Below are 12,299 nucleotides of genomic sequence, written 5' to 3' on the forward strand. Positions count from 1 at the left end.
ATTAGAGCATCCAATTCTTTGATTTTATTTGCCACAATTGCTTATCCACAGCCATTGGTTTACCCTTGAAATCAGGTTTTTTAAAACTGGATTTTTTTTTTTTTTTTGCAAAACTGTCAGTTACTGTTGAGACAAAGGACTTATTTTTGAAATGTTGGTATGCAACTGACTAGTTTCATTGCCATTTTGTTGACTTTTATTGCATAGCCAACAGAGTGGTATGTAGCTATCTGGGGTGAGTTTAGGTTTTTAGGAAACTCACCAAGATCTGAAAAATGTCATTTTTAGATCAGCTTGTACTCTTACCACAGCATGCAGCATCAGCACATGTCAGATGAAAATTAAATTTGCAAGAGAACCTGTTTTTTCCCCTCCTGTTTAAGAAAGCATAAAATTGTACACTTTGCTGACATTCTTGACAGCTGAGGAACAAAATCTGTACATGCCCTGTCTCTGATTTTTGAAGTGCCAGAAAAAAAGTCTTGATGTTTTCTTTGCTTCTCTTGTACAATGCAGGTTTGGGGAAAAATTATTCCATTGTAAAGATCAATCCTAAACCAGGTGTGAGGCCTTTAAGGTGAGGCCTTAGTGCATCAGGGTGGGTTTGAGAAACTATATCAGATGAAGCCCAGTTTGTAGCTGATTCACACTATGAAGTTTCACATGCTAATTCTCCAACTGTACTACTGAAGGTGAATTAAACAACAACAAAACCCTATTAGCGTCTGATCTAATGTAGATAAAATGTTCACCCTTTCATTGATTCTGCTGCTGTTTATGTATTGTAGGCATATACAGATTTCTTAATTAGGCTTCATTAAGGGGAAAAGTAGCCCTTTATACTCCAAACATACAGTATAGTGATTCCCAAACCTTTTAGCACTGGGATTCGCTTTTTATAATGGTACTCAATCAGGAGTACTTTACTTTACCAGTTGCTCAAGCCTTTGTTTTTATCCTTATGGGGGGAGGACTTTCTGGAGCGCTGGTTGAGTTCCAGGTTTGTTGAATCGGGACCATTTTGGTGGCCTTGTGTTCCCCTTCGCCTGGTCTTCAATAGGAGCTGAGACACATTGGTCTACTGATGAGTATACACACATGCACATCGGCCTCCCCATGCCAGAACAGGCCTGCAATGGATGAGTATATGCCAGCCTGGGGAGGTTGGTGGGGGGGGGGCAGGATGGTGCAACGGGGGTGTTTTGCAGTGGGGAGAGGTCAGGGGAGGGCAGATCAGTGGGCAGACCAGGTCCTGGTCAGGGATAGGGGTGGGACCGGCACTTAGGCTGGATCCTAACACCCCTCCTAAGCAGCCCAGCATTACATCAGACTTCTCCAATCTGTGCCAGTGATTTAGTTGGCACAGATTCAAGTAGCTCCATTAAGGTGGCTGGGATATTACTTGGAGTAAGGGGATAAATATCCTCTTACTCCAAGTTGCACTCCAACTACCTCCAACCTCCAACTACCTCGCACTGGATGCGGCGCGGGGCAGATCGCTTGCCAGTTCCAGCGCAGGATAGGATTGGGTCACCCATTTCACTTTCATAAAGCTTAATACATTTTCCTTTTCAGCTATCAACTTGTCTGTTTCATGACCCACCAACAATCAGGTTGCAACCTGCTGGGGATTCCTGACCAACAGTCTGGAAAACACTGCAATAGGGTATCTCCCAAATATAGTGAAGGTTTTCGTTATTCCAGACAGATTGTGGACTATTTCCCAAAATCTTTTAACATCATTGCCTGAAAGATATTACAGGCTTCTGTAATGCTTGCCATTTGTTTTCTTAGACAAATGTTGAATTGGAAAAATGCACACTCTCAGTTAGCCCAGAAGAGCTATTTCACACATACTTGTACATGACTCACAATACAATCCCATACATGGTTTCTCAGAAATCAGTGATGCTGTAATTCATTCATTCATAGATTTATATACCTAGTGCTCAAAGAGGTATACAAATAAAAGTAAAACATACAGAAGATAAAAACATCAAAATAAAAACATTAGAATAAAACAATTTAAAATAACTTATATTAAGTGGGATTTAAACACAGGAGAGTGTGTTTAGGATTGCTTAGGGTGCAATCCTAACCCGCGCTGGAGCAGGCAAGCCAGGAGGCTTGTGCTGCATCCAATGTGGGATTTCAGCGAGCAGCAGCTCAGCCACGGGCAAGGGGAAGCTCTTCTCCTTACCCATGGATAAGGGCTGCGCGCCCCTATTGGTCTCCTCGGACCTGCACCATCTCCAGAGGAGGCGCAAGTCTGAGGAGAGCGGAGGGGCTTGAAGCCGCTCCACTCACCCTGGGGATGGGGGTTGGGATCCGGAATAACCGCTGGGTCCCAGCCCCACCTGAGGCTCCCCGTGTGCCTGTCCCCAGGCGTGCCCGCCCCAGGTCTGCCCTCTCCTGCCCTCCCCCTGTCCAGTAATGCCCCTCTTGCCCCCTCCCCACACCCCCTACGCCTACCTTCGTCGCTTATGACACAAGTGGTGCTGCGGGAGCCATGATGGAGGCTTCTGAATGCGCTGACACAGCTCCCGCCTAAGGAGGTGCAAATGTGCTTTATGACACGTTTGAGACCCTCCAGGGTCACCTATACTGGCATAACTGCCAGTTAGGATTGCACCCTTAGTTTGCACTCTTACTACTTGAATATACCCTTACTACATGAATATAAGGGATTGCACCCTTACTACTTGAATATACGCAGCTTACAGCAGGGGAAGATCCAGTATGTTTGGGAGGGCATGATCGCTACCCACTGCAGAGCCCAGGTCAACCTGCCTTCCACTTTAACTTATGGCCAAGATTCACTGGGCGTGTAGACCTGGGTTCCAGCATGGATCTGGAGCTCACATCTACCAGCTAGATAGGCCTGGGCTCCTGCTTGAATGGCTCAGAAGTCCAGGCAAGAGCCCAGGTTTACTCAGCTGGTAGACCTTGGTTCCCACTTGGATTTGGAGCCCAGATTTATCAGCTGGCTCAATCTGGACTCCCATTCCAGCCAATCTCGCTGGTGCCTTGTCCAGTGGGTGTTCTCTCCTGGTGCCCGATTTTGCTCTCCAGCCCAGCAGGCGCACTTCCCTGCTGGGCTGGTAAATAGTTTGGGGGGCATGTACCCATGGTCCCCCCTTGAATTTACCCCTGGCTTAAAGTATGATCTGAAATTCTACCCCTACTTGGCTTAGAAGCTGTTGCGCTTGAGGTGAAATGATATAAAAACTCTGCTGATCGTTTGATCTGTGATTGCTGCTTGAATGGCTGCATTATACATGCAGGCCATCACATCAAGTGATTGATATGCACACAAACTGGCATGTGGTCTCTAATAATTAAGAATGCCACAATTGCTGAACATTGGGGCTATCTAATGGCATGACTCCTTACCAGGGATAATTTAGAGCAGGGGTTTCCAAACCCCGGCCTGGGGGCCATCTGCAGCCCGCGGCCAACCTCTTGTCCCCTGAAAGCCTCTGGCCCACTCAGCTGAACAGGACCAGAACTGTGCTCTGATTGTGTCTGGAGGGTGTTCTGAGGGCCAGAAAGGTTGCATGAATTAGCCATTTCATTCATTTATTCGCTCATCTAGGTTCTATCTCTAATTTATTATTTAAATTTTATATTTAAATTTTTTTCTGGCCCCCAACACTACACCAGACATTTGATGCGGCCCTCTGGCCAAAAAATTTGGAGACCCCTGATCTAGAGCAGTGTTACTCAAACTGTGGATCAGGACCCACTAGGTGGGTCATGAGTCAATTTCAGGTGGTTCCCCATTCATTTCAATATTTTATTTTTAATATATTAGACTGGTATGTGACTGCATTTGGGGAAATGTTACAGACCTGTACTTTTAACAAGTTACTATGTATATTCTTTTAACAATGGGATTTACTGCTAGGTAAATGTGGGTAGGATTGCAGCCTAGGATTGTTAAAAATTTTCTGGTGGGTCCTGACATAATCTCATTCTAAAAAGTGGGTTCTGGTACTAAATGTATGAAAACCACTGATTTAGAGCAATCTAGATAACTCCCACCCAGTTTGTTGTGAATGGTGAGCTGTCCGCCCAGGCTTGATGATTCCCTGTGCCCCATCTGGCACATCACAAACTGGGCGGGAGGCTTTTCCTACCAAACTGAGTTTTGCGCAATCATTTCCAAGTGCTCAGCAACCCGGAGGTTCAGAGGTGATTATGTCACCACTGAACATCTGGACCATTTAAATAAAAAGGTTGCCTACCCCTAATCTAGAGCTTGGTAGAGTGAGGAAGGCATGGTGTACAATTAAGGAAATGACCATTGCTACACAGATGGTACAGTCAGGACATGTTTTTTTCTGGAGTGAGGTGTATTTAGCAGGCCAGATCCCATGAGACTTTTCTTCCAAACAGCAAATGCGATGGACTTGGTCGTAGTCTTGATTCCTGATTACTTGTTGTACATGACACTGATGTTTGGTTATGTTTGTTCTTTCTGAATGTGCGCTCGTGTCACTCATCTGGTTCAGAGGTGCCTGCAACTTAGAACAAGGAGAATCAAGGTCATGTGACATAACTGGGAATGATTAACGAGTGACCTGAAAATAGCAGCAGGGTAGTAGGTGTCTACTCTTAGATGAGAGCTCTTACCCTAATTCCCGCAAGGACCTCTCACTCCTGATGGCACGTGATGCAATGGAGAGGGTAGGTTGCGACTTCCACAAGCATCCTTGACCTCATTGGATATTTGGCCATATGACTGCTGGTTCAACCATCCTTGTTTGAGAGAGTGTGTATGAAGAAGGATTCATGGAAAAATGTGGGAAACTTTACTTTGGGGGAAGATCAATTTTCCTACAAAAACATGCTCTTCCTTTCTCTTCTTACATTTCTTGTATTATTTCTCAGGAGAAGCCACCAAACCTAGGCCTACGTCTCAGTGTTTGATCTTATCCCCCCCCCCCCCAGAACTGACATCCAATTAGTGCTTCCATTAAAATACTAAATGGCAACCTAATGGCAGAAATCTCCTGGTGTTATTGAACTTCTTACATAAAAAATTAATGTCATCAGCTTTTAATGAATGTTTCATTTGGACACCTTTAGATGAGTTCCATAGATCTCAAGGGGAAAATGTTCCCCTGTGGCCATTGTTGCAAACTGTTTTTGATGACTTTTTAAAATAAAACCTGAATTTTATATAATTTTAATATATTTTATATACCTTAAATTTTTATATACCTTATATTTCCAAGAAAAGTAGCAGGGTGCCATTAAGGCTGAATGCTACTCCTAGACATGCGCAAACGTGAATCCAGTTTCTTCTCCCTGTGAAATAAATTAATGCAAACTGAATCCCTCTCTTTCCAAGCCTTTGTTTTCAAAAGCTAACATTAAATAAGTCATCTTTTCTATTTCAATATTTTATTGTTCTGCGTGCTTTGCTTGTCTTCAAGCTTCAAACATATCCATCAGTTCTTATCTACTCTTTTAATTGCTCTGTAGATTATCAGAGAAGCAATATGTTCTACTTTTAAAAATCATAATTTCAAATAGGATTTAGGAATATTCAGATAACTCAGCACTGCAGAATCTGAAAACTAGACCGAGGGCCAATCCTGTCCAACGCGAGCCGGCTCAGTGCTGGAGTGCAATGTTGCAAGCATTCTGTACGGCACAACCATGACACCTACTGCCAGGCCAGCGTGGGCAGTGTCTCAACATGAGCCCATGCTGAGCCAGCACCCAGTGGAGGACAGAAGGCTGCCACCCAGAGCTTCAGGCAAGTGCCAGGCAGCGGAGAGGTGAGTGGGAACATGGGGGGAGGGAGGCATTCCCAGCAGGGGGAAGATGGAGGGAAGGTGAGTGGTGGAGGGAGCGGAAGGGGGGGCACCGGCAGAGCTGAGCTATACCAGATCTGAAGCTCCGCATTGGGACTTCCGGTCCGACACGGGACGACTTTACTCTGTGCTGGCTAAATAGCTGGCGCAGAATCGAATAGTCCCACTGTGGGGCCACTTCATAAGAAGAAGTGGCCTTCCCTTCACTTCACTTCCCTTACTTGGGGGAAGGGGATGAATGTACCCTGCCCCCGAGGAAGTGTGGGGAGCCACCTACGGCTGCCCGATGTCCATAGGATGTAGTGGCAGCCATTTTGGTACCATTGCAACCTTGGGTATCAGACAGCTCAGGACTGGGCTGTAAGAAGCCTAGGTCAGTAAAGCGTTTTCCCATTGGGGGCATCTGCACTGGTCTACTATTGAGCAGATAGCTTTGTGGCTAGCAGCCCAATGCTATCCTTCACCAGCCCACAGCATGCAGTGCTACTGATGGAGCATGTTCTGCATACTATTGGGGGCGGGTGACTAGATGACTCAGGAGAGGTAAGTGAAAGTCTTTTGGACTTGCCTCCAGTGAGTTGAGGAGACTCTCCTGAGGAGGATCCAGGGCCGTGTTAGGCAGTGGCATAGCTAAGGGGGTGCAGGAGGTAACAGGTGCACTGGGCTACAGCTGCTAGAGGGGTAACATCAGGGGCTAGGGGGGCAACAACTTCCATGCATGACTTGGGGGCTCAACAGTTGTCCGCTGTGATCGCCATGCGACAAGTATAAGTCGCTCACGCGACAACAGACTACACTGTTGCCCCCCCAGCAGCCTCTAGCAGCTGGGAGGGAGGAGGGAAGCCCCTCAGAGGGGGGTCAGGGAAGCCCCGCCTGGGCTGCCCTCACTTGGGCAGGAAGGGAAAGCAAAGGGGATGTGGTGCAGGCCGCCTGCCCTTAGCAGAGCTGTGGGCAGAAGCTGAGCGGGAAAGTTCCCGGCAAGGAGAGCCAGCTCTGCTTCACCCCAGACCTTGGCAGGGCTGGGGGAGATTTTCGTGGGCCACCTCAGTGCTGGGGCCACAGCCTCCCCACTCAAGAACCAACAGCCGCCCAACACAAAAACCAACATGATGGTTTTTGTGTTGTTTGTTATGTATTGTGTGTTTTGGTTTGTATTTTTTGTTTGTAGTTTTTGGAAAATAAATTTTTTTTTATAAAAAGAACCAACAGCTGCCTCACTGAGGTGCGCTGAGGCAAGGGAGCATCATCTGCAGGGCTGCAACTGCCTCCACCTCACTCCTGGCAGCAGTGGGAGGGGAGGAGGAGGAGGTGCGTCCCTGCCACCTCCTCCTGCATGAACTCACTCAAAACCAATACCAGGCATGTCTACCCAGAAGTAAGTTTCTTAGTGTCAGTGGGGCTTACTCCCAGGGAAGTGAGGATAAGATTGGTGCCTCAGTAGGTCAGGCACAGCTTCCTCCTGCCTGCCTGCCCTCTTTCCCTCCAGCCCTGCAAGCCAGTGAGCAGGTGGCGGCATCACCACAGCCTCCTCTCCCCCCCCCCCCCTGGAGGCAGCTGCAGGACTCCAGCTCTGCCCACCACACAAAACGGCTGCCTGGTGCGGGGGGGGGGCATGCCCCAACCTCCCCTCACACGTGCACCCCTCAGACAGACAGTCTGAGAGACCCATCCTAGGCATGCCTACTCATAAGTAAGACCCATTAGAGGCAATGGGGCATACTCCCAGGTAAATGCGGATAAGATTGGGGCCTCAGTCAGTCAGGCGCGGCTTCCTCCCACCTGCCTGCCCCCAGTCCTTGTCCCCTCCCAGCCACTGTGAGCCAGCGAGTGTTCTGGCTGCTTCTCCACAGCCTCCTCTCCTCCCCACCGCGAGGCAGCTGCAGGACTCGGGCTCTGCCTGCCAAACAAAACGTGGCACATTTTTTATTTCTCACTTTTTGAAAAGTGAGTATGAATTCAAAACCCGGAAGTGACATCATTTCCAGGGCATCATTTTGTGCTCTGTACCGGGCAACAGGATCATTAGCTACACCACTGGTGTTAGACCAGGAAAAGGGGGATAGGATCCTGACATATGTGACTGCCACAAAGATCTTCCTACCCTCGAACCACCCCTGCATGGCCTGCTTCCTGAACCCCCCTCCTGATTCCACCCCCAAACCACCCACCACCGCCTTAACTGTTCTGACAGTGTCCTGGATGTGGATTTGTGCCAGCTGCTCTGAAGTGCATGACAGCAGCACAGCTTCTGCACCACCAGACCAGGACTTAAGGTGGGGGATTGCACTACCATAAGTCCTGGACAGGATTGGGGCCCAAGCCATGAATTCCAAGGCAGGTTATTCTGTGCCATTTCTATAAGCATCAGCAAACCAGTTCTCCCTCACCGTTCACACTACTCCTAGGAGAAGGAAGCAGGGAATAGCAGAGCAGCAGCCTGGAAGAAATAAGTTTGTGAATATTTGGAGGGAGGTATAGAAGGTTTTGCTTTGAAATTTATATCAGAGAAGCAGCCTGGCAGGAAGAGAGAGGGGAGCACTCTAATGACTGGTCTTGGGTACATTCACATGCTAGTCTGTGCATGAATGCCATGTAGATTGTATGTATGTGACTCACAAGCTTTTGACTTACCTTATATCCGTTGGCTGCCTTTTCCACTGGTTACTTCACTTTTAAAAAAGTTAAAGGTTCCCCCTGCACAGTTGTGTCCAACTCTAGGGGGTAGTGCTCATCTCTGTATCCAGCATTGTCTAAAGACATCTTCGTGGTCAGGGAACATTGTTACCTTCCCACTGAAGTGGTACCTATTTATCTACTTGCATTTACATGCTTTCGAACTACTAGGTTGGCAGGAGTTGAGGCAAGTAACAGGAGCTCACCCTGTTCCGCAGCACCGGGGTCTTGAGCTCCTGGGCTACCGACCTTCCAGCTGACAGTCCAGTATCTTTAACCACTCAGACCCCACGCCTGTTACTCCACATTTATATGGCCTCAAGAAATGTGTGTACCACTCATGTGCTTTGTAGATTACTAGAACCTTTCCATCCAATATGCTGCACATTTACTTTGAAGTAAGACTCAATCTGTTTCTTCTCAAGTAAATATGGAAAGTGTGTCAGATGGTAGCATTCAGCAATGCTGAGAATGGGGCAAAATGAACGAACACACACACACACACACACACACACACACACACACACACACACACACACAGAGAGAGAGAGAGAGAGAGAGAGAGAGAGAGAGAAATCCTGTCTACCCATCAGACTATCTTATTTACGATAATGTATGACATAGGGCGCAATCCTTATGTCGGTGGTTTCCAGCACTGACATAAGGGCAATGCAGCTCTGAGGTAAGGGAACAAATATTCCCTTACTTTGAGGAGGCCTCCATGAGTGCCCCCCAACTGCAGGATGCAGCACACGTCCCATTGGCACCGCTATGCCAATGCTGGAAAGCACAGACATAAGGGGTTAGGATTGTGCCCTGATAGTTATGAGTGCTAATGAGATGTTATTATGATACAGCATGGAACCAATAACATTTTATTTATTTACTTAATTAAATTTGATTTTGTCATGTGTGGGGGGGCTACAAAATCTTCTTTGACTACAGGCAGCAGATATATGCCTTAGTTATGCCACTGACTGGGGGAGGCAGCAAAGCAAGTGGGTGGTGAGCTGCTGGAGGGGAGAAGATGGGTTCCTCCCAATTTTCACTTTTTAAAAAGTCCAGGTGTGATGTCACTTCTGGTTGTGACATCACTTCCGGGGCAACATTTTGAACTCGGCACTGGGCTACACAATCATTAGCTATGCCACTGGCAGTAAGTACTCAGAGCCCAATCCTGTGCTCGGCGACACAGCTTCATGCCACCGAGCACTGTTGCAAACGTGCCATAAGGCACGTTTGTGAGCCTCCCTGCCAGGCTCCCACCTGTGCTGGCCAGTGCTGGGCTAGTGCGGGGTGGTTGCCCAGCTTTTGCGGCTCGGCGGTCTCCCAGACCGCTGAGCCACGGCACGGTAAGCGAGGGCGGGGGCAGGGAGGAGGTACTCTGTGGAGGGAGGAGGCCTGCGGGGGGCAGAGAGAGGGCAGGAGAGGCGTGATGCGGAGACGTGACGTGGGGAGGGGGGCGGGCTGGAGGCGTGCCGTGGGGAGGGAGCAAGGTGGGTCCATGGAGCTCCACTCCGCATGATCCAAGGCGCCCGGGGAGGGCTCCGTGCCTATGGAACCACTATGGAATCATGTGGAATCTTCCCAGTTCAGCAAAGCGTCAGGGCTTCTGTTGAAGGAAAAAGTAATAAACTCTGTAGCTGTCCACTAATGTTGTAAACTGGGATCTTGTCAGTACTGTACACAGTTTGCTTTTATCTCTACAGCTTTATTATACAGCCACTGAAGTGCCTGTATTATTAAGGTGAAGTGGAAAAACATACAGTCATTCTGGCATTATAACTCCTGAATGTTCGATAGGGCATAAAATCCAAACCATCCTTCCACTCTGCCTCAAATTTGACATGGCACACATAATCACAGTGCCCAGCACCCCATCAAACTTGGTACAAATAAGGGAAATAAAACCATTTCAAAATGTAGAAAGGTGTATATAGAGGGTTTGAGCCTTTTAAAATTCAATTTTTTTTTTTGCTGTTTTTCAGTTATTTCAATGACCCTTAATGTGCACTTTAAAAAAGCAGGTTACTTTAGGGATATATACCTGTTTTTGAACAAAATAGATCAAGTACATTTTGAGTAATTAGCCTTCAAAGTCTTTGGAGACATGGAGGGTTTGGAGAAGGACTTTATGCCCTCTACAATGATGGCTGCCGCCTGCTGAACTGAGAGCAGCCTGAGTCAAAACTCCTTTTGTTTATAAAATTCACACTGTCTTATCTTCCTGAAATTGCATATGAATTAAGTAGAGGTCACAACTCCTCATCTTTCCTAAATTTGATCTGATCTGGATTGTGCGTTTTAGAGATGCATCAGGCACACATTCATTCCTTGCAAATGAATAGGGAATGATCACATGTTGAGTTTCTGTGGAGTGCATCCTTCCGCAGCCCATGTTGATCTGAAAGTCCAAGGCTAAGTGCAAGGAGTGTAATTTGTAAAGCAAGTATAACACCAACAAGGACTATACATAGTCCTTAACTACTTATTGTTACTGGGTATGCATTTAAACATGTCTAACACACTGGGAAACATTAATTCTTGTGTTCAGATCCTTTGTAGTTGCCAATGGCAAAGATCAATGGTTGAGTGGGGAAGTAAGGGGGAAAGGTGCACATGGCAAACTCTATTGTGGGGATAATTAATAATAATAGAAAACAGGAATCCAATACAGCAATGTAATATTGTCTATATGTCTTAGGATGTAATCCTAACCTACTTTCCAGCTCCGACATAAGGACAATGTAGTTCTGAGGTAAGGGAATAAACATTCCCATACTTTGAGGAGGTTTCTGTGAGTGCTACCCAACTGCAGGATGCAGCACATGCCCCAATGGCACCGTGATGGCAGTGCTGGAAAGTTGGTTAGGAGTTGGGTCTTAGTCATTCTTTCATGCATGACTAGATCCTAATCATAAACAGTTGCTATAGAGCAGTGCTTCTCAAACTCTTTAGCACTGGGACCCATTTTGTTGGATGACAATCTGTTGGGACCCATCAGAGGTAATGTCATGTTTCGCTTCAGGGAAACCTCATTTCCTTGATTGAAGAACAGAACTGCAGAACGCGGGAGAAGAAGAAAAAACAACTCTTAGGTGAAAGTTGGAGTGGGTAATCTTGTGAAATGCACAAACCAGGAAGGAGAAAAATCCAACCCTTTTAGGCAGGCAAGTGCTGCTGGTATTCCTGCAAAAATGGCAATTCTGCTGAAGGAAGATGGGAGCACCAGAGGATGGGTGAGCCTGGCTCATGCTATGTATTAAGCCCCCAGATTGCAGTGAATGTGTGGTCACAAATCCCATATGAGTGGAAAGCCATGGATGTGACCCATGGATGTGTTTTCCTGTGGAATAGCTGGTCTTGGCCTATAATTTGCTTATGTGTTCATGTTCAAAAATGTGACCACAGGGCAAGAAATTTGTCCCCAAATAACAAGTTATTCAAATGCTGAAATATCTCTTGGGTCTTAAACAACATTCATTCCCAGGCAGTATATTTATGTAATGTTCTTCTTGCTGATGGGGGAAATGGGAAAATGACATAAATTCTTGAGATCTATTACCATCTAGTCATTTTCTTGCTCATGTATCCACAGGTTTGAGGCCCTTTTAGTTTTTATTCATCCTTCTCATTTCCTGTGTTGCAACGGAGCTTCTTAAAGGAATACATTCTGAAGAAGGAAATTAAAACCAGTTGGCCATAATTTAATACAGAATAACAGCGCAATCCTATGGATGTCTACTCAGAAGTAAGTCCCACTGAATTCAGTGAGCTTTGCTTTCATATATGTGTGCGTAG

At 46.7% G+C, this 12,299-nt stretch overlaps 1 long non-coding RNA gene across 2 annotated transcripts in view; it reads left to right on the plus strand.

Annotated features, from left to right (window-relative positions):
• The window catches only part of LOC136648904 (uncharacterized), a 150,017-nt gene that overhangs the window by 68,206 nt on the left and 69,512 nt on the right, over positions 1 to 12,299 (plus strand). For both annotated transcript variants that reach the window (XR_010794354.1, XR_010794355.1), the window contains one exon: positions 12,097 to 12,249. This is a non-coding gene — a long non-coding RNA (uncharacterized lncRNA). The remainder of the gene's footprint in view (positions 1 to 12,096; positions 12,250 to 12,299) is intronic.

This window comes from Tiliqua scincoides, chromosome 4 (genome assembly GCF_035046505.1).
Source record: "Tiliqua scincoides isolate rTilSci1 chromosome 4, rTilSci1.hap2, whole genome shotgun sequence".
NCBI lineage: Eukaryota > Metazoa > Chordata > Lepidosauria > Squamata > Scincidae > Tiliqua > Tiliqua scincoides.